At 39.0% G+C, this 21,831-nt stretch overlaps 1 protein-coding gene across 1 annotated transcript in view; it reads left to right on the top strand.

Moving 5' to 3' along the window:
• Positions 1-5,083: 5,083 nt before the first annotated feature.
• The window catches only part of LOC124038794 (collagen alpha-1(XIX) chain-like), a 78,945-nt gene continuing 62,197 nt past the window's right edge, over positions 5,084-21,831 (top strand). Inside the window, exon 1 of the mRNA XM_046354857.1 lies at positions 5,084-5,107. The gene's annotated coding sequence lies outside the window, so the exon portion shown is untranslated. The remainder of the gene's footprint in view (positions 5,108-21,831) is intronic.

Below are 21,831 nucleotides of genomic sequence, written 5' to 3'. Positions count from 1 at the left end.
CATCAGCATGATGCAACAGCAACTGCTGCAATAGCGCATCCGTGAAAAAGACAGACAAGTTGTGTATTCCGAGATGCTGTTCTGCCATCCACTGTTGTACTGCACCGATATTTACCTGTTTGTGGCCCTCCTGTTAGCTTACACGATTATTGCCATTCTCCTTCAGCCTCTCTCATCAACAAGCTGTTTTCTCCCATTCTCCTTCAGCCTCTCTCATCAACAAGCTGTTTTCTCCCATTCTCCTTCAGCCTCTCTCATCAACAAGCTGTTTTCTCCCATTCTCCTTCAGCCTCTCTCATCAACAAGCTGTTTTCTCCCATTCTCCTTCAGCCTCTCTCATCAACAAGCTGTTTTCTCCCATTCTCCTTCAGCCTCTCTCATCAACAAGCTGTTTTCTCCCATTCTCCTTCAGCCTCTCTCATCAAAAAGCTGTTTTCTCCCATTCTCCTTCAGCCTCTCTCATCAACAAGCTGTTTTCTCCCATTCTCCTTCAGCCTCTCTCATCAACAAGCTGTTTTCTCCCATTCTCCTTCAGCCTCTCTCATCAACAAGCTGTTTTCTCCCATTCTCCTTCAGCCTCTCTCATCAACAAGCTGTTTTCTCCCATTCTCCTTCAGCCTCTCTCATCAACAAGCTGTTTTCTCCCATTCTCCTTCAGCCTCTCTCATCAACAAGCTGTTTTCTCCCATTCTCCTTCAGCCTCTCTCATCAACAAGCTGTTTTCTCCCATTCTCCTTCAGCCTCTCTCATCAACAAGCTGTTTTCTCCCATTCTCCTTCAGCCTCTCTCATCAACAAGCTGTTTTCTCCCATTCTCCTTCAGCCTCTCTCATCAACAAGCTGTTTTCTCCCATTCTCCTTCAGCCTCTCTCATCAACAAGCTGTTTTCTCCCATTCTCCTTCAGCCTCTCTCATCAAAAAGCTGTTTTCTCCCATTCTCCTTCAGCCTCTCTCATCAACAAGCTGTTTTCTCCCATTCTCCTTCAGCCTCTCTCATCAAAAAGCTGTTTTCTCCCATTCTCCTTCAGCCTCTCTCATCAACAAGCTGTTTTCTCCCATTCTCCTTCAGCCTCTCTCATCAACAAGCTGTTTTCTCCCATTCTCCTTCAGCCTCTCTCATCAAAAGCTGTTTTCTCCCATTCTCCTTCAGCCTCTCTCATCAACAAGCTGTTTTCTCCCATTCTCCTTCAGCCTCTCTCATCAACAAGCTGTTTTCTCCCATTCTCCTTCAGCCTCTCTCATCAACAAGCTGTTTTCTCCCATTCTCCTTCAGCCTCTCTCATCAACAAGCTGTTTTCTCCCATTCTCCTTCAGCCTCTCTCATCAACAAGCTGTTTTCTCCCATTCTCCTTCAGCCTCTCTCATCAACAAGCTGTTTTCTACCATTCTCCTTCAGCCTCTCTCATCAACAAGCTGTTTTCTCCCATTCTCCTTCAGCCTCTCTCATCAACAAGCTGTTTTCTCCCATTCTCCTTCAGCCTCTCTCATCAACAAGCTGTTTTCTCCCATTCTCCTTCAGCCTCTCTCATCAACAAGCTGTTTTCTCCCATTCTCCTTCAGCCTCTCTCATCAACAAGCTGTTTTCTCCCATTCTCCTTCAGCCTCTCTCATCAACAAGCTGTTTTCTCCCATTCTCCTTCAGCCTCTCTCATCAACAAGCTGTTTTCTCCCATTCTCCTTCAGCCTCTCTCATCAACAAGCTGTTTTCTCCCATTCTCCTTCAGCCTCTCTCATCAAAAAGCTGTTTTCTCCCATTCTCCTTCAGCCTCTCTCATCAACAAGCTGTTTTCTCCCATTCTCCTTCAGCCTCTCTCATCAAAAAGCTGTTTTCTCCCATTCTCCTTCAGCCTCTCTCATCAACAAGCTGTTTTCTCCCATTCTCCTTCAGCCTCTCTCATCAACAAGCTGTTTTCTCCCATTCTCCTTCAGCCTCTCTCATCAACAAGCTGTTTTCTCCCATTCTCCTTCAGCCTCTCTCATCAACAAGCTGTTTTCTCCCATTCTCCTTCAGCCTCTCTCATCAACAAGCTGTTTTCTCCCATTCTCCTTCAGCCTCTCTCATCAACAAGCTGTTTTCTCCCATTCTCCTTCAGCCTCTCTCATCAACAAGCTGTTTTCTCCCAATCTCCTTCAGCCTTTTCTCCCATTCTCCTTCAGCCTCTCTCATCAACAAGCTGTTTTCTCCCATTCTCCTTCAGCCTCTCTCATCAACAAGCTGTTTTCTCCCATTCTCCTTCAGCCTCTCTCATCAACAAGCTGTTTTCTCCCATTCTCCTTCAGCCTCTCTCATCAACAAGCTGTTTTCTCCCATTCTCCTTCAGCCTCTCTCATCAACAAGCTGTTTTCTCCCATTCTCCTTCAGCCTCTCTCATCAAAAGCTGTTTTCTCCCATTCTCCTTCAGCCTCTCTCATCAACAAGCTGTTTTCTCCCATTCTCCTTCAGCCTCTCTCATCAACAAGCTGTTTTCTCCCATTCTCCTTCAGCCTCTCTCATCAACAAGCTGTTTTCTCCCATTCTCCTTCAGCCTCTCTCATCAACAAGCTGTTTTCTCCCATTCTCCTTCAGCCTCTCTCATCAACAAGCTGTTTTCTCCCATTCTCCTTCAGCCTCTCTCATCAACAAGCTGTTTTCTCCCATTCTCCTTCAGCCTCTCTCATCAACAAGCTGTTTTCTCCCATTCTCCTTCAGCCTCTCTCATCAACAAGCTGTTTTCTCCCATTCTCCTTCAGCCTCTCTCATCAACAAGCTGTTTTCTACCATTCTCCTTCAGCCTCTCTCATCAACAAGCTGTTTTCTCCCATTCTCCTTCAGCCTCTCTCATCAACAAGCTGTTTTCTCCCATTCTCCTTCAGCCTCTCTCATCAACAAGCTGTTTTCTCCCACAGGCATGCCGCTAACTGGAAGGTTGTTTGTGGCACCATTCTCAGTAAACCCTAGACTCTGTCCTGCGTGAAAAGGCCAGGATGCCGGGCGTTTCTGAGATACTGGAACCGGCTCGCCTGCCACCGACGATCATACCAAGCTCAAAGTCTCTTAGGTCACTGGTTTGGCCCATTGTAACATTCAGTTGAACAGTAAATGAATGCCTCAAGGCTTGTCTGCCTGCTTTACATAGCAAGTCACGGCCACATGACTCACTGTCTGTAGGAGTGAACCATTTTCCTGAACGGGTTGTTGTACCTAATAAACTGGCCACTGAGTTTATATCCATTGTTTTTGTTCAAATTGCTCAAGCTCAGTAAATTTGGTAGGGAATCATTGACGGACAGCAGTATTCAAACATTGTCTTTCATTTTTCAATCAGATTTAAGTCAGGACAGAGACTAAACCACTCAGGAACACTAAATACCTCTTGGAAAGCCACTCTGTTGTGTCCTTGGCATACTTTTGTGTGTGTGCAATTGTCCCACAGAAAAATGTAACTCTATCCCAGGGTTAGGCAGTCAGAAGACAGAGTTTCCGCTAACGTTTTACCTGGGCTTTGTTCCTTTCATATTTCTTTAGATCCTGACAGCCTCCCGAGGCCACTACAATACTGGAAAATACAAAGGGATCTAAACCATTGCATTCACTCCACATTACTGGCCCGCATGGTAAAGTGAAGGAAGCCTGTGTTAAAAAAATCCACTCCAAATCCTTGATTATGTTTGCAACAATACCATTAAGTAATACTGCAAGACAACACATTTACATTTACATTTAAGTCATTTAGCAGACGCTCTTATCCAGAGCGACTTACAAAGACATTACGTTTTTGGCCTAAAATAAAAACTACAGGTTTGGGTCAAATACAATACAACATAACACAAAGTCAACCCTCTGTATTTTCAACTATTGTGGTTGGTAGCATCATGTTATGGGTATGCTTGTCATCACCAGGGACTGGGGAGTTTGTCATGATCAAGCAATGGAATTATATTGCCCTAAGAGTTGTGCAGAATCTTATTCAAAATGATTCACAGCTGTAATGGCTGTCAAAAGGTGCTTCCACCAAGAATTCACTTTGGGGTGTGAAGACACACAATCAAGACATCTTTGTTTTTTTGTTTTCCTTATTAATTAGAACATTTCATATACATTTCTTTCACTTTGAAGATGTGGAGTAGGTTGTGTAGACCTGTAGAAAATATATCTAATTCAATCCATTTTTTTATTTAATTTTAAGGGGGGGGAATGTGAAGACTGTGCCATTGTTGTACAGACTTTCACTGGGCACTGTACTGTACATGTCAACTTAATGTTGTAAATATTGGCAGTTAGTAAATACAGGGTCGTGTTTTATTCAAGCTTGTGGCCTGACATGCCAAGAGCTGTTCAAGTAGTCTAAGATGAAAACAATGCCTTGCGTCTTATTTAGTGCTATCTCAAAGAGCATCAATAATGGGTTATTGTAATACTCAGGAATCATGTTATTTTCTTAAAAAGCACATTATTCCTTATGGATTTCTCTTCAGTTTTGTTGTTGAAAGAATGCCATGGGCCTAGTGTTGTCAGTGGATTGGGGTGGCGTGCTGTATGCCAATTCAGTAGCCTTGCAAGAGGCTTGTGCAGCCAGAACAGCTCATAGGATCTCCTGTTTCTGTAGCGTGAGGCAGGTTGATGTATCAGTACACCCCTTGTACAGGACACGAGTTTATCGCAGAGCCTTACCCCCAATCTATCTCAAATTCAACAGAGCTAGTATGTCCCTCTTCTCAAATACTCTACCTCTGCAATAGACTTGTATTATCAGCCATGCCATGTCCCAAAGATTAGGATTGTCACTGTGTCTAATGTGTGGGTAAATATGGGTAAAGAGGTATTCTCAGATTATTGGGATCTTAACTGGAGAAACGTGTTCCCCAGTGACAGACTGGAAAGCATTATCCCTCTCATGGTTTGTTCTGTGTGTGTGTGTGTGTGTGTGTGTGTGTGTGTGTGTGTGTGTGTGTGTGTGTGTGTGTGTGTGTGTGTGTGTGTGTGTGTGTGTGTGTGTGTGTGTGTGTGTGTGTGTGTGTGTGTGTGTGTGTGTGTGTGTGTGTGTGTGTGTGTGTGTGTGTGTGTGTGTGTGTGTGTGTCCTACAGGAAGTGAAGGCTCCCTGGAAGGCCAGGACTACCAGGCCCCCCAGTAAGTTATTCAGAGCATCACTGAGATCTCTCTCTGTGTGTGTGTATACAGACTGTGTGTATGCGTGCGTGTTGTTGAGTCATTGGTGAGATGTGTCAACAGTTTTCATGCCTATGAATGATGACACCAGTTCAAGGTACCTTAGCCAATTACTAGTGTCCTTTTGAATGTCTGGTCACACAACACATCATTTAAAAGGACAGTGAGATTGACCTAATCCTTTGAAGGACAACAAGTTTTCTTCCGTCTACTTGAGAAAATGTTTTTCCTGTTCTTTCTTCCTTCCTGGAAATCAAAACAAGTACAATTCTATTGGTCACATACACATATTTAGCAGATGTTATTGTGGGTGTAGAGAAATGCTTGTGTTCCTAGCTCAACAGTGCAGTAGTGTCTAACAGTGCAGTAGTATCTAACAGTGCAGTACTATCTAACAGTGTAGTACTATCTAACAGTGCAGTACTATCTAACAGTGCAGTACTATCTAACAGTGCAGTAGTGTCTAACAGTGCAGTACTATCTAACAGTGCAGTAGTATCTAACAGTGCAGTAGTATCTAACAGTGTAGTACTATCTAACAGTGCAGTAGTGTCTAACAGTGTAGTACTATCTAACAGTGCAGTAGTGTCTAACAGTGCAGTACTATCTAACAGTGCAGTAGTATCTAACAGTACAGTAGTATCTAACAGTGCAGTAGTATCTAACAGTGCAGTAGTATCTAACAGTGCAGTAGTATCTAACAGTGCAGTAGTATCTAACAGTGTAGTAGTGTCTAACAGTGCAGTAGTATCTAACAGTGCAGTAGTGTCTAACAGTGCAGTAGTATCTAACAGTGCAGTACTATCTAACAGTGCAGTAGTATCTAACAGTAGTATCTAACAGTGCAGTAGTATCTAACAGTGCAGTAGTATCTAACAGTGCAGTACTATCTAACAGTGCAGTAGTATCTAACAGTGTAGTAGTATCTAACAGTAGTATCTAACAGTGCAGTAGTATCTAACAGTAGTATCTAACAGTGCAGTAGTATCTAACAGTAGTATCTAACAGTGTAGTAGTATCTAACAGTAGTATCTAACAGTAGTATTTAACAGTAGTATCTAACAGTAGTATCTAACAGTAGTATCTAACAGTGCAGTAGTATCTAACAGTAGTATCTAACAGTGTAGTAGTATCTAACAGTAGTATCTAACAGTAGTATCTAACAGTAGTATCTAACAGTAGTATCTAACAGTAGTATCTAACAGTGTAGTAGTATCTAACAGTAGTATCTAACAGTGTAGTAGTATCTAACAGTGCAGTAGTATCTAACAGTGTAGTAGTATCTAACAGTAGTATCTAACAGTGTAGTAGTATCTAACAGTGCAGTAGTATCTAACAGTGCAGTAGTATCTAACAGTGCAGTAGTATCTAACAGTGCAGTAGTATCTAACAGTAGTATATAACAGTGCAGTACTATCTAACAGTGCAGTAGTATCTAACAGTGCAGTAGTATCTAACAGTGCAGTACTATCTAACAGTGCAGTAGTATCTAACAGTGCAGTAGTATCTAACAGTGCAGTAGTATCAAACAGTGCAGTACTATCTAACAGTGCAGTAGTATCAAACAGTGCAGTACTATCTAACAGTGCAGTAGTATATAACAGTGCAGTACTATCTAACAGTGAGGTAGTATCTAACAGCGCGGTAGTATCAAACAGTGCAGTACTATCTAACAGTGCAGTAGTATATAACAGTGCAGTACTATCTAACAGTGAGGTAGTATCAAACAGTGCAGTAGTATCTAACAGTGCAGTACTATCTAACAGTGCAGTAGTATCTAACAGTGCAGTACTATCTAACAGTGCAGTACTATCTAACAGTGCAGTAGTATATAACAGTGCAGTAGTATCTAAGAGTGCAGTAGTATCTAACAGTGCAGTAGTATCTAACAGTGCAATACTATCTAACAGTGCAGTAGTATCTAACAGTGCAGTACTATCTAACAGTGCAGTACTATCTAACAGTGCAGTACTATCTAACAGTGCAGTAGTATATAACAGTGCAGTAGTATCTAACAGTGCAGTAGTATCTAACAGTGCAGTAGTATCTAACAGTGCAGTAGTATCTAACAGTGTAGTAGTATCTAACAGTGTAGTAGTATCTAACAGTGCAGTAGTATATAACAGTGCAGTACTATCTAACAGTAAGGTAGTATCAAACAGTGCAGTAGTATCTAACAGTGCAGTAGTATCTAACAGTGCAGTAGTATCTAACAGTGCAGTACTATCTAACAGTGCAGTACTATCTAACAGTGCAGTAGTATATAACAGTGCAGTAGTATCTAACAGTGCAGTAGTATCTAACAGTGCAGTAGTATCTAACAGTGCAATACTATCTAACAGTGCAGTAGTATCTAACAGTGCAGTCCTATCTAACAGTGCAGTAGTATCTAACAGTGCAGTAGTATCTAACAGTGCAGTAGTATATAACAGTGCAGTAGTATCTAACAGTGTAGTAGTATCTAACAGTGCAGTAGTATCTAACAGTGCAGTAGTATCTAACAGTGCAGTAGTATCTAACAGTGCAGTAGTATCTAACAGCGCAGTAGTATCTAACAGTGCAGTAGTATCTAACAGTGCAGTAGTATCTAACAGTGCAGTAGTATATAACAGTGAGGTAGTATCTAACAGTGCAGTAGTATCTAACAGTGCAGTACTATCTAACAGTGAGGTAGTATCTAACAGTGCAGTAGTATCAAACAGTGCAGTACTATCTAACAGTGCAGTAGTATCTAACAGTGCAGTACTATCTAACAGTGAGGTAGTATCAAACAGTGCAGTAGTATCTAACAGTGCAGTAGTATCTAACAGTGCAGTAGTATCTAACATTAGTATCTAACAGTACAGTAGTATCTAACAGTGTAGTAGTATCTAACAGTGTAGTAGTATCTAACAGTGCAGTAGTATCTAACAGTGCAGTAGTGTATAACAGTGCAGTAGTATCTAACAGTGCAGTAGTATCTAACAGTGCAGTAGTATCTAACAGTGCAGTAGTATCTAACAGTGCAGTAGTATCAAACAGTGCAGTACTATCTAACAGTGCAGTAGTATATAACAGTGCAGTACTATCTAACAGTGAGGTAGTATCAAACAGTGCAGTAGTATCTAACAGTGCAGTAGTATCTAACAGTGCAGTAGTATCTAACATTAGTATCTAACAGTACAGTAGTATCTAACAGTGTAGTAGTATCTAACAGTGTAGTAGTATCTAACAGTGCAGTAGTATCTAACAGTGCAGTAGTGTATAACAGTGCAGTAGTATCTAACAGTGCAGTAGTATCTAACAGTGCAGTAGTATCTAACAGTGTAGTAGTATCTAACAGTACAGTAGTATCTAACAGTACAGTAGTATCTAACAGTGTAGTAGTATCTAACAGTGCAGTAGTATCTAACAGTGCAGTAGTGTATAACAGTGCAGTAGTATCTAACAGTGCAGTAGTATCTAACAGTGCAGTAGAATCTAACAGTGTAGTAGTATCTAACAGTAGTATCTAACAGTAGTATCTAACAGTAGTATCTAACAGTGCAGTAGTGTATAACAGTGCAGTAGTATCTAACAGTGCAGTAGTATCTAACAGTGCAGTAGTATCTAACAGTGTAGTAGTATCTAACAGTAGTATCTAACAGTACAGTAGTATCTAACAGTACAGTAGTATCTAACAGTGTAGTAGTATCTAACAGTGTAGTAGTATCTAACAGTGTAGTAGTATCTAGCAGTGCAGTAGTATCTAACAGTGCGGTAGTATCTAACAGTAGTATCTAACAGTGCAGTAGTATCTAACAGTGCAGTAGTATCTAACAGTGTAGTAGTATCTAACAGTGCAGTAGTGTATAACAGTGCAGTAGTGTCTAACAGTGCAGTACTATCTAACAGTGCAGTAGTGTCTAACAGTGCAGTAGTATCTAACAGTGCAGTACTATCTAACAGTGTAGTAGTATCTAACAGTAGTGTCTAACAGTGCAGTACTATCTAACAGTGCAGTAGTGTCTAACAGTGCAGTACTATCTAACAGTGCAGTAGTATCTAACAGTGCAGTAGTATCTAACAGTGTAGTACTATCTAACAGTGCAGTAGTGTCTAACAGTGTAGTACTATCTAACAGTGCAGTAGTGTCTAACAGTGCAGTACTATCTAACAGTGCAGTAGTGTCTAACAGTGCAGTAGTATCTAACAGTGCAGTACTATCTAACAGTGTAGTAGTGTCTAACAGTGCAGTACTATCTAACAGTGCAGTAGTGTCTAACAGTGCAGTAGTATCTAACAGTGCAGTAGTGTCTAACAGTAGTATCTAACAGTAGTATCTAACAGTGCAGTAGTATCTAACAGTGCAGTAGTATCTAACAGTGCAGTAGTGTCTAACAGTAGTATCTAACAGTAGTATCTAACAGTGCAGTAGTATCTAACAGTAGTATCTAACAGTAGTATCTAACAGTAGTATCTAACAGTGTAGTAGTATCTAACAGTGCAGTAGTATCTAACAGTGTAGTAGTATCTAACAGTGCAGTAGTATCTAACAGTAGTATCTAACAGTGCAGTAGTATCTAACAGTGCAGTAGTATCTAACAGTGCAGTACTATCTAACAGTGCAGTAGTATCAAACAGTGCAGTACTATCTAACAGTGCAGTAGTATATAACAGTGCAGTACTATCTAACAGTGAGGTAGTATCTAACAGCGCGGTAGTATCAAACAGTGCAGTACTATCTAACAGTGCAGTAGTATATAACAGTGCAGTACTATCTAACAGTGAGGTAGTATCTAACAGTGTAGTAGTATCTAACAGTAGTATCTAACAGTGCAGTAGTGTATAACAGTGTAGTAGTGTCTAACAGTGCAGTAGTATCTAACAGTGCAGTAGTGTCTAACAGTGCAGTAGTATCTAACAGTGCAGTACTATCTAACAGTGCAGTAGTATCTAACAGTAGTATCTAACAGTGCAGTAGTATCTAACAGTGCAGTAGTATCTAACAGTGCAGTACTATCTAACAGTGCAGTAGTATCTAACAGTGTAGTAGTATCTAACAGTAGTATCTAACAGTGCAGTAGTATCTAACAGTAGTATCTAACAGTGCAGTAGTATCTAACAGTAGTATCTAACAGTGTAGTAGTATCTAACAGTAGTATCTAACAGTAGTATCTAACAGTAGTATCTAACAGTAGTATCTAACAGTAGTATCTAACAGTAGTATCTAACAGTGCAGTAGTATCTAACAGTAGTATCTAACAGTGTAGTAGTATCTAACAGTAGTATCTAACAGTAGTATCTAACAGTAGTATCTAACAGTAGTATCTAACAGTAGTATCTAACAGTAGTATCTAACAGTGTAGTAGTATCTAACAGTAGTATCTAACAGTGTAGTAGTATCTAACAGTGCAGTAGTATCTAACAGTGTAGTAGTATCTAACAGTAGTATCTAACAGTGTAGTAGTATCTAACAGTGCAGTAGTATCTAACAGTGCAGTAGTATCTAACAGTGCAGTAGTATCTAACAGTGCAGTAGTATCTAACAGTAGTATATAACAGTGCAGTACTATCTAACAGTGCAGTAGTATCTAACAGTGCAGTAGTATCTAACAGTGCAGTACTATCTAACAGTGCAGTAGTATCTAACAGTGCAGTAGTATCTAACAGTGCAGTAGTATCAAACAGTGCAGTACTATCTAACAGTGCAGTAGTATCAAACAGTGCAGTACTATCTAACAGTGCAGTAGTATATAACAGTGCAGTACTATCTAACAGTGAGGTAGTATCTAACAGCGCGGTAGTATCAAACAGTGCAGTACTATCTAACAGTGCAGTAGTATATAACAGTGCAGTACTATCTAACAGTGAGGTAGTATCAAACAGTGCAGTAGTATCTAACAGTGCAGTACTATCTAACAGTGCAGTAGTATCTAACAGTGCAGTACTATCTAACAGTGCAGTACTATCTAACAGTGCAGTAGTATATAACAGTGCAGTAGTATCTAAGAGTGCAGTAGTATCTAACAGTGCAGTAGTATCTAACAGTGCAATACTATCTAACAGTGCAGTAGTATCTAACAGTGCAGTACTATCTAACAGTGCAGTACTATCTAACAGTGCAGTACTATCTAACAGTGCAGTAGTATATAACAGTGCAGTAGTATCTAACAGTGCAGTAGTATCTAACAGTGCAGTAGTATCTAACAGTGCAGTAGTATCTAACAGTGTAGTAGTATCTAACAGTGTAGTAGTATCTAACAGTGCAGTAGTATATAACAGTGCAGTACTATCTAACAGTGAGGTAGTATCAAACAGTGCAGTAGTATCTAACAGTGCAGTAGTATCTAACAGTGCAGTAGTATCTAACAGTGCAGTACTATCTAACAGTGCAGTACTATCTAACAGTGCAGTAGTATATAACAGTGCAGTAGTATCTAACAGTGCAGTAGTATCTAACAGTGCAGTAGTATCTAACAGTGCAATACTATCTAACAGTGCAGTAGTATCTAACAGTGCAGTACTATCTAACAGTGCAGTAGTATCTAACAGTGCAGTAGTATCTAACAGTGCAGTAGTATATAACAGTGCAGTAGTATCTAACAGTGTAGTAGTATCTAACAGTGCAGTAGTATCTAACAGTGCAGTAGTATCTAACAGTGCAGTAGTATCTAACAGCGCAGTAGTATCTAACAGTGCAGTAGTATCTAACAGTGCAGTAGTATCTAACAGTGCAGTAGTATATAACAGTGAGGTAGTATCTAACAGTGCAGTAGTATCTAACAGTGCAGTACTATCTAACAGTGAGGTAGTATCTAACAGTGCAGTAGTATCAAACAGTGCAGTACTATCTAACAGTGCAGTAGTATCTAACAGTGCAGTACTATCTAACAGTGAGGTAGTATCAAACAGTGCAGTAGTATCTAACAGTGCAGTAGTATCTAACAGTGCAGTAGTATCTAACATTAGTATCTAACAGTACAGTAGTATCTAACAGTGTAGTAGTATCTAACAGTGTAGTAGTATCTAACAGTGCAGTAGTATCTAACAGTGCAGTAGTGTATAACAGTGCAGTAGTATCTAACAGTGCAGTAGTATCTAACAGTGCAGTAGTATCTAACAGTGCAGTAGTATCTAACAGTGCAGTAGTATCCAACAGTGCAGTACTATCTAACAGTGCAGTAGTATATAACAGTGCAGTACTATCTAACAGTGAGGTAGTATCAAACAGTGCAGTAGTATCTAACAGTGCAGTAGTATCTAACAGTGCAGTAGTATCTAACATTAGTATCTAACAGTACAGTAGTATCTAACAGTGTAGTAGTATCTAACAGTGTAGTAGTATCTAACAGTGCAGTAGTATCTAACAGTGCAGTAGTGTATAACAGTGCAGTAGTATCTAACAGTGCAGTAGTATCTAACAGTGCAGTAGTATCTAACAGTGTAGTAGTATCTAACAGTACAGTAGTATCTAACAGTACAGTAGTATCTAACAGTGTAGTAGTATCTAACAGTGCAGTAGTATCTAACAGTGCAGTAGTGTATAACAGTGCAGTAGTATCTAACAGTGCAGTAGTATCTAACAGTGCAGTAGTATCTAACAGTGTAGTAGTATCTAACAGTAGTATCTAACAGTAGTATCTAACAGTAGTATCTAACAGTGCAGTAGTGTATAACAGTGCAGTAGTATCTAACAGTGCAGTAGTATCTAACAGTGCAGTAGTATCTAACAGTGTAGTAGTATCTAACAGTAGTATCTAACAGTACAGTAGTATCTAACAGTACAGTAGTATCTAACAGTGTAGTAGTATCTAACAGTGTAGTAGTATCTAACAGTGTAGTAGTATCTAGCAGTGCAGTAGTATCTAACAGTGCAGTAGTATCTAACAGTAGTATCTAACAGTGCAGTAGTATCTAACAGTGCAGTAGTATCTAACAGTGTAGTAGTATCTAACAGTGCAGTAGTGTATAACAGTGCAGTAGTGTCTAACAGTGCAGTACTATCTAACAGTGCAGTAGTGTCTAACAGTGCAGTAGTATCTAACAGTGCAGTACTATCTAACAGTGTAGTAGTATCTAACAGTAGTGTCTAACAGTGCAGTACTATCTAACAGTGCAGTAGTGTCTAACAGTGCAGTACTATCTAACAGTGCAGTAGTATCTAACAGTGCAGTAGTATCTAACAGTGTAGTACTATCTAACAGTGCAGTAGTGTCTAACAGTGTAGTACTATCTAACAGTGCAGTAGTGTCTAACAGTGCAGTACTATCTAACAGTGCAGTAGTGTCTAACAGTGCAGTAGTATCTAACAGTGCAGTACTATCTAACAGTGTAGTAGTGTCTAACAGTGCAGTACTATCTAACAGTGCAGTAGTGTCTAACAGTGCAGTAGTATCTAACAGTGCAGTAGTGTCTAACAGTAGTATCTAACAGTAGTATCTAACAGTGCAGTAGTATCTAACAGTGTAGTAGTATCTAACAGTACAGTAGTATCTAACAGTACAGTAGTATCTAACAGTGTAGTAGTATCTAACAGTGCAGTAGTATCTAACAGTGCAGTAGTGTATAACAGTGCAGTAGTATCTAACAGTGCAGTAGTATCTAACAGTGCAGTAGTATCTAACAGTGTAGTAGTATCTAACAGTAGTATCTAACAGTAGTATCTAACAGTAGTATCTAACAGTGCAGTAGTGTATAACAGTGCAGTAGTATCTAACAGTGCAGTAGTATCTAACAGTGCAGTAGTATCTAACAGTGTAGTAGTATCTAACAGTAGTATCTAACAGTACAGTAGTATCTAACAGTACAGTAGTATCTAACAGTGTAGTAGTATCTAACAGTGTAGTAGTATCTAACAGTGTAGTAGTATCTAGCAGTGCAGTAGTATCTAACAGTGCGGTAGTATCTAACAGTAGTATCTAACAGTGCAGTAGTATCTAACAGTGCAGTAGTATCTAACAGTGTAGTAGTATCTAACAGTGCAGTAGTGTATAACAGTGCAGTAGTGTCTAACAGTGCAGTACTATCTAACAGTGCAGTAGTGTCTAACAGTGCAGTAGTATCTAACAGTGCAGTACTATCTAACAGTGTAGTAGTATCTAACAGTAGTGTCTAACAGTGCAGTACTATCTAACAGTGCAGTAGTGTCTAACAGTGCAGTACTATCTAACAGTGCAGTAGTATCTAACAGTGCAGTAGTATCTAACAGTGTAGTACTATCTAACAGTGCAGTAGTGTCTAACAGTGTAGTACTATCTAACAGTGCAGTAGTGTCTAACAGTGCAGTACTATCTAACAGTGCAGTAGTGTCTAACAGTGCAGTAGTATCTAACAGTGCAGTACTATCTAACAGTGTAGTAGTGTCTAACAGTGCAGTACTATCTAACAGTGCAGTAGTGTCTAACAGTGCAGTAGTATCTAACAGTGCAGTAGTGTCTAACAGTAGTATCTAACAGTAGTATCTAACAGTGCAGTAGTATCTAACAGTGCAGTAGTATCTAACAGTGCAGTAGTGTCTAACAGTAGTATCTAACAGTAGTATCTAACAGTGCAGTAGTATCTAACAGTAGTATCTAACAGTAGTATCTAACAGTGTAGTAGTATCTAACAGTGCAGTAGTATCTAACAGTGTAGTAGTATCTAACAGTGCAGTAGTATCTAACAGTAGTATCTAACAGTGCAGTAGTATCTAACAGTGCAGTAGTATCTAACAGTGCAGTACTATCTAACAGTGCAGTAGTATCAAACAGTGCAGTACTATCTAACAGTGCAGTAGTATATAACAGTGCAGTACTATCTAACAGTGAGGTAGTATCTAACAGCGGTAGTATCAAACAGTGCAGTACTATCTAACAGTGCAGTAGTATATAACAGTGCAGTACTATCTAACAGTGAGGTAGTATCTAACAGTGTAGTAGTATCTAACAGTAGTATCTAACAGTGCAGTAGTGTATAACAGTGTAGTAGTGTCTAACAGTGCAGTAGTATCTAACAGTGCAGTAGTGTCTAACAGTGCAGTAGTATCTAACAGTGCAGTACTATCTAACAGTGCAGTAGTATCTAACAGTAGTATCTAACAGTGCAGTAGTATCTAACAGTGCAGTAGTATCTAACAGTGCAGTACTATCTAACAGTGCAGTAGTATCTAACAGTGTAGTAGTATCTAACAGTAGTATCTAACAGTGCAGTAGTATCTAACAGTAGTATCTAACAGTGCAGTAGTATCTAACAGTAGTATCTAACAGTGTAGTAGTATCTAACAGTAGTATCTAACAGTAGTATCTAACAGTAGTATCTAACAGTAGTATCTAACAGTAGTATCTAACAGTGCAGTAGTATCTAACAGTAGTATCTAACAGTGTAGTAGTATCTAACAGTAGTATCTAACAGTAGTATCTAACAGTAGTATCTAACAGTAGTATCTAACAGTAGTATCTAACAGTAGTATCTAACAGTGTAGTAGTATCTAACAGTAGTATCTAACAGTGTAGTAGTATCTAACAGTGCAGTAGTATCTAACAGTGTAGTAGTATCTAACAGTAGTATCTAACAGTGTAGTAGTATCTAACAGTGCAGTAGTATCTAACAGTGCAGTAGTATCTAACAGTGCAGTAGTATCTAACAGTAGTATATAACAGTGCAGTACTATCTAACAGTGCAGTAGTATCTAACAGTGCAGTAGTATCTAACAGTGCAGTACTATCTAACAGTGCAGTAGTATCTAACAGTGCAGTAGTATCTAACAGTGCAGTAGTATCAAACAGTGCAGTACTATCTAACAGTGCAGTAGTATCAAACAGTGCAGTACTATCTAACAGTGCAGTAGTATATAACAGTGCAGTACTATCTAACAGTGAGGTAGTATCTAACAGCGCGGTAGTATCAAACAGTGCAGTACTATCTAACAGTGCAGTAGTATATAACAGTGCAGTACTATCTAACAGTGAGGTAGTATCAAACAGTGCAGTAGTATCTAACAGTGCAGTACTATCTAACAGTGCAGTAGTATCTAACAGTGCAGTACTATCTAACAGTGCAGTACTATCTAACAGTGCAGTAGTATATAACAGTGCAGTAGTATCTAAGAGTGCAGTAGTATCTAACAGTGCAGTAGTATCTAACAGTGCAATACTATCTAACAGTGCAGTAGTATCTAACAGTGCAGTACTATCTAACAGTGCAGTACTATCTAACAGTGCAGTACTATCTAACAGTGCAGTAGTATCTAACAGTAGTATCTAACAGTGCAGTAGTATCTAACAGTGCAGTAGTATCTAACAGTGCAGTAGTATCTAACAGTGTAGTAGTATCTAACAGTGTAGTAGTATCTAACAGTGCAGTAGTATATAACAGTGCAGTACTATCTAACAGTGAGGTAGTATCAAACAGTGCAGTAGTATCTAACAGTGCAGTAGTATCTAACAGTGCAGTAGTATCTAACAGTGCAGTACTATCTAACAGTGCAGTACTATCTAACAGTGCAGTAGTATATAACAGTGCAGTAGTATCTAACAGTGCAGTAGTATCTAACAGTGCAGTAGTATCTAACAGTGCAATACTATCTAACAGTGCAGTAGTATCTAACAGTGCAGTACTATCTAACAGTGCAGTAGTATCTAACAGTGCAGTAGTATCTAACAGTGCAGTAGTATATAACAGTGCAGTAGTATCTAACAGTGTAGTAGTATCTAACAGTGCAGTAGTATCTAACAGTGCAGTAGTATCTAACAGTGCAGTAGTATCTAACAGTGCAGTAGTATCTAACAGTGCAGTAGTATCTAACAGCGCAGTAGTATCTAACAGTGCAGTAGTATCTAACAGTGCAGTAGTATCTAACAGTGCAGTAGTATATAACAGTGAGGTAGTATCTAACAGTGCAGTAGTATCTAACAGTGCAGTACTATCTAACAGTGAGGTAGTATCTAACAGTGCAGTAGTATCAAACAGTGCAGTACTATCTAACAGTGCAGTAGTATCTAACAGTGCAGTACTATCTAACAGTGAGGTAGTATCAAACAGTGCAGTAGTATCTAACAGTGCAGTAGTATCTAACAGTGCAGTAGTATCTAACATTAGTATCTAACAGTACAGTAGTATCTAACAGTGTAGTAGTATCTAACAGTGTAGTAGTATCTAACAGTGCAGTAGTATCTAACAGTGCAGTAGTGTATAACAGTGCAGTAGTATCTAACAGTGCAGTAGTATCTAACAGTGCAGTAGTATCTAACAGTGCAGTAGTATCTAACAGTGCAGTAGTATCAAACAGTGCAGTACTATCTAACAGTGCAGTAGTATATAACAGTGCAGTACTATCTAACAGTGAGGTAGTATCAAACAGTGCAGTAGTATCTAACAGTGCAGTAGTATCTAACAGTGCAGTAGTATCTAACATTAGTATCTAACAGTACAGTAGTATCTAACAGTGTAGTAGTATCTAACAGTGTAGTAGTATCTAACAGTGCAGTAGTATCTAACAATGCAGTAGTGTATAACAGTGCAGTAGTATCTAACAGTGCAGTAGTATCTAACAGTGCAGTAGTATCTAACAGTGTAGTAGTATCTAACAGTACAGTAGTATCTAACAGTACAGTAGTATCTAACAGTGTAGTAGTATCTAACAGTGCAGTAGTATCTAACAGTGCAGTAGTGTATAACAGTGCAGTAGTATCTAACAGTGCAGTAGTATCTAACAGTGCAGTAGTATCTAACAGTGTAGTAGTATCTAACAGTAGTATCTAACAGTAGTATCTAACAGTAGTATCTAACAGTGCAGTAGTGTATAACAGTGCAGTAGTATCTAACAGTGCAGTAGTATCTAACAGTGCAGTAGTATCTAACAGTGTAGTAGTATCTAACAGTAGTATCTAACAGTACAGTAGTATCTAACAGTACAGTAGTATCTAACAGTGTAGTAGTATCTAACAGTGTAGTAGTATCTAACAGTGTAGTAGTATCTAGCAGTGCAGTAGTATCTAACAGTGCAGTAGTATCTAACAGTAGTATCTAACAGTGCAGTAGTATCTAACAGTGCAGTAGTATCTAACAGTGTAGTAGTATCTAACAGTGCAGTAGTGTATAACAGTGCAGTAGTGTCTAACAGTGCAGTACTATCTAACAGTGCAGTAGTGTCTAACAGTGCAGTAGTATCTAACAGTGCAGTACTATCTAACAGTGTAGTAGTATCTAACAGTAGTGTCTAACAGTGCAGTACTATCTAACAGTGCAGTAGTGTCTAACAGTGCAGTACTATCTAACAGTGCAGTAGTATCTAACAGTGCAGTAGTATCTAACAGTGTAGTACTATCTAACAGTGCAGTAGTGTCTAACAGTGTAGTACTATCTAACAGTGCAGTAGTGTCTAACAGTGCAGTACTATCTAACAGTGCAGTAGTGTCTAACAGTGCAGTAGTATCTAACAGTGCAGTACTATCTAACAGTGTAGTAGTGTCTAACAGTGCAGTACTATCTAACAGTGCAGTAGTGTCTAACAGTGCAGTAGTATCTAACAGTGCAGTAGTGTCTAACAGTAGTATCTAACAGTAGTATCTAACAGTGCAGTAGTATCTAACAGTGCAGTAGTATCTAACAGTGCAGTAGTGTCTAACAGTAGTATCTAACAGTAGTATCTAACAGTGCAGTAGTATCTAACAGTAGTATCTAACAGTAGTATCTAACAGTAGTATCTAACAGTGTAGTAGTATCTAACAGTGCAGTAGTATCTAACAGTGTAGTAGTATCTAACAGTGCAGTAGTATCTAACAGTAGTATCTAACAGTGCAGTAGTATCTAACAGTGCAGTAGTATCTAACAGTGCAGTACTATCTAACAGTGCAGTAGTATCAAACAGTGCAGTACTATCTAACAGTGCAGTAGTATATAACAGTGCAGTACTATCTAACAGTGAGGTAGTATCTAACAGCGCGGTAGTATCAAACAGTGCAGTACTATCTAACAGTGCAGTAGTATATAACAGTGCAGTACTATCTAACAGTGAGGTAGTATCAAACAGTGCAGTAGTATCTAACAGTGCAGTAGTATCTAACAGTGCAGTAGTGTATAACAGTGCAGTAGTATCTAACAGTGCAGTAGTATCTAACAGTGCAGTAGTATCTAACAGTGTAGTAGTATCTAACAGTAGTATCTAACAGTAGTATCTAACAGTAGTATCTAACAGTGCAGTAGTGTATAACAGTGCAGTAGTATCTAACAGTGCAGTAGTATCTAACAGTGCAGTAGTATCTAACAGTGTAGTAGTATCTAACAGTAGTATCTAACAGTACAGTAGTATCTAACAGTACAGTAGTATCTAACAGTGTAGTAGTATCTAACAGTGTAGTAGTATCTAACAGTGTAGTAGTATCTAGCAGTGCAGTAGTATCTAACAGTGCAGTAGTATCTAACAGTAGTATCTAACAGTGCAGTAGTATCTAACAGTGCAGTAGTATCTAACAGTGTAGTAGTATCTAACAGTGCAGTAGTGTATAACAGTGCAGTAGTGTCTAACAGTGCAGTACTATCTAACAGTGCAGTAGTGTCTAACAGTGCAGTAGTATCTAACAGTGCAGTACTATCTAACAGTGTAGTAGTATCTATCAGTAGTGTCTAACAGTGCAGTACTATCTAACAGTGCAGTAGTGTCTAACAGTGCAGTACTATCTAACAGTGCAGTAGTATCTAACAGTGCAGTAGTATCTAACAGTGTAGTACTATCTAACAGTGCAGTAGTGTCTAACAGTGTAGTACTATCTAACAGTGCAGTAGTGTCTAACAGTGCAGTACTATCTAACAGTGCAGTAGTGTCTAACAGTGCAGTAGTATCTAACAGTGCAGTACTATCTAACAGTGTAGTAGTGTCTAACAGTGCAGTACTATCTAACAGTGCAGTAGTGTCTAACAGTGCAGTAGTATCTAACAGTGCAGTAGTGTCTAACAGTAGTATCTAACAGTAGTATCTAACAGTGCAGTAGTATCTAACAGTGCAGTAGTATCTAACAGTGCAGTAGTGTCTAACAGTAGTATCTAACAGTAGTATCTAACAGTGCAGTAGTATCTAACAGTAGTATCTAACAGTAGTATCTAACAGTAGTATCTAACAGTGTAGTAGTATCTAACAGTGCAGTAGTATCTAACAGTGTAGTAGTATCTAACAGTGCAGTAGTATCTAACAGTAGTATCTAACAGTGCAGTAGTATCTAACAGTGCAGTAGTATCTAACAGTGCAGTACTATCTAACAGTGCAGTAGTATCAAACAGTGCAGTACTATCTAACAGTGCAGTAGTATATAACAGTGCAGTAATATCTAACAGTGAGGTAGTATCTAACAGCGCGGTAGTATCAAACAGTGCAGTACTATCTAACAGTGCAGTAGTATATAACAGTGCAGTACTATCTAACAGTGAGGTAGTATCAAACAGTGCAGTAGTATCTAACAGTGCAGTAGTATCTAACAGTGCAGTAGTGTATAACAGTGCAGTAGTATCTAACAGTGCAGTAGTATCTAACAGTGCAGTAGTATCTAACAGTGTAGTAGTATCTAACAGTAGTATCTAACAGTAGTATCTAACAGTAGTATCTAACAGTGCAGTAGTGTATAACAGTGCAGTAGTATCTAACAGTGCAGTAGTATCTAACAGTGCAGTAGTATCTAACAGTGTAGTAGTATCTAACAGTAGTATCTAACAGTACAGTAGTATCTAACAGTACAGTAGTATCTAACAGTGTAGTAGTATCTAACAGTGTAGTAGTATCTAACAGTGTAGTAGTATCTAGCAGTGCAGTAGTATCTAACAGTGCAGTAGTATCTAACAGTAGTATCTAACAGTGCAGTAGTATCTAACAGTGCAGTAGTATCTAACAGTGTAGTAGTATCTAACAGTGCAGTAGTGTATAACAGTGCAGTAGTGTCTAACAGTAGTATCTAACAGTAGTATCTAACAGTGCAGTAGTATCTAACAGTGCAGTAGTATCTAACAGTGCAGTAGTGTCTAACAGTAGTATCTAACAGTAGTATCTAACAGTGCAGTAGTATCTAACAGTAGTATCTAACAGTAGTATCTAACAGTAGTATCTAACAGTGTAGTAGTATCTAACAGTGCAGTAGTATATAACAGTGCAGTACTATCTAACAGTGCAGTAGTATCTAACAGTGCAGTAGTATCTAACAGTAGTATATAACAGTGCAGTACTATCTAACAGTGCAGTAGTATCTAACAGTGCAGTAGTATCTAACAGTGCAGTACTATCTAACAGTGCAGTAGTATCTAACAGTGCAGTAGTATCTAACAGTGCAGTAGTATCAAACAGTGCAGTACTATCTAACAGTGCAGTAGTATCAAACAGTGCAGTACTATCTAACAGTGCAGTAGTATATAACAGTGCAGTACTATCTAACAGTGAGGTAGTATCTAACAGCGCGGTAGTATCAAACAGTGCAGTACTATCTAACAGTGCAGTAGTATATAACAGTGCAGTACTATCTAACAGTGAGGTAGTATCAAACAGTGCAGTAGTATCTAACAGTGCAGTACTATCTAACAGTGCAGTAGTATCTAACAGTGCAGTACTATCTAACAGTGCAGTACTATCTAACAGTGCAGTAGTATATAACAGTGCAGTAGTATCTAAGAGTGCAGTAGTATCTAACAGTGCAGTAGTATCTAACAGTGCAATACTATCTAACAGTGCAGTAGTATCTAACAGTGCAGTACTATCTAACAGTGCAGTA

Source organism: Oncorhynchus gorbuscha, linkage group LG06 (genome assembly GCF_021184085.1).
Source record: "Oncorhynchus gorbuscha isolate QuinsamMale2020 ecotype Even-year linkage group LG06, OgorEven_v1.0, whole genome shotgun sequence".
Lineage (NCBI taxonomy): Eukaryota > Metazoa > Chordata > Actinopteri > Salmoniformes > Salmonidae > Oncorhynchus > Oncorhynchus gorbuscha.
The sequence above is the reverse complement of the archived record's forward strand: the minus strand, read 5'-3'. Positions and strand labels throughout refer to the sequence as shown.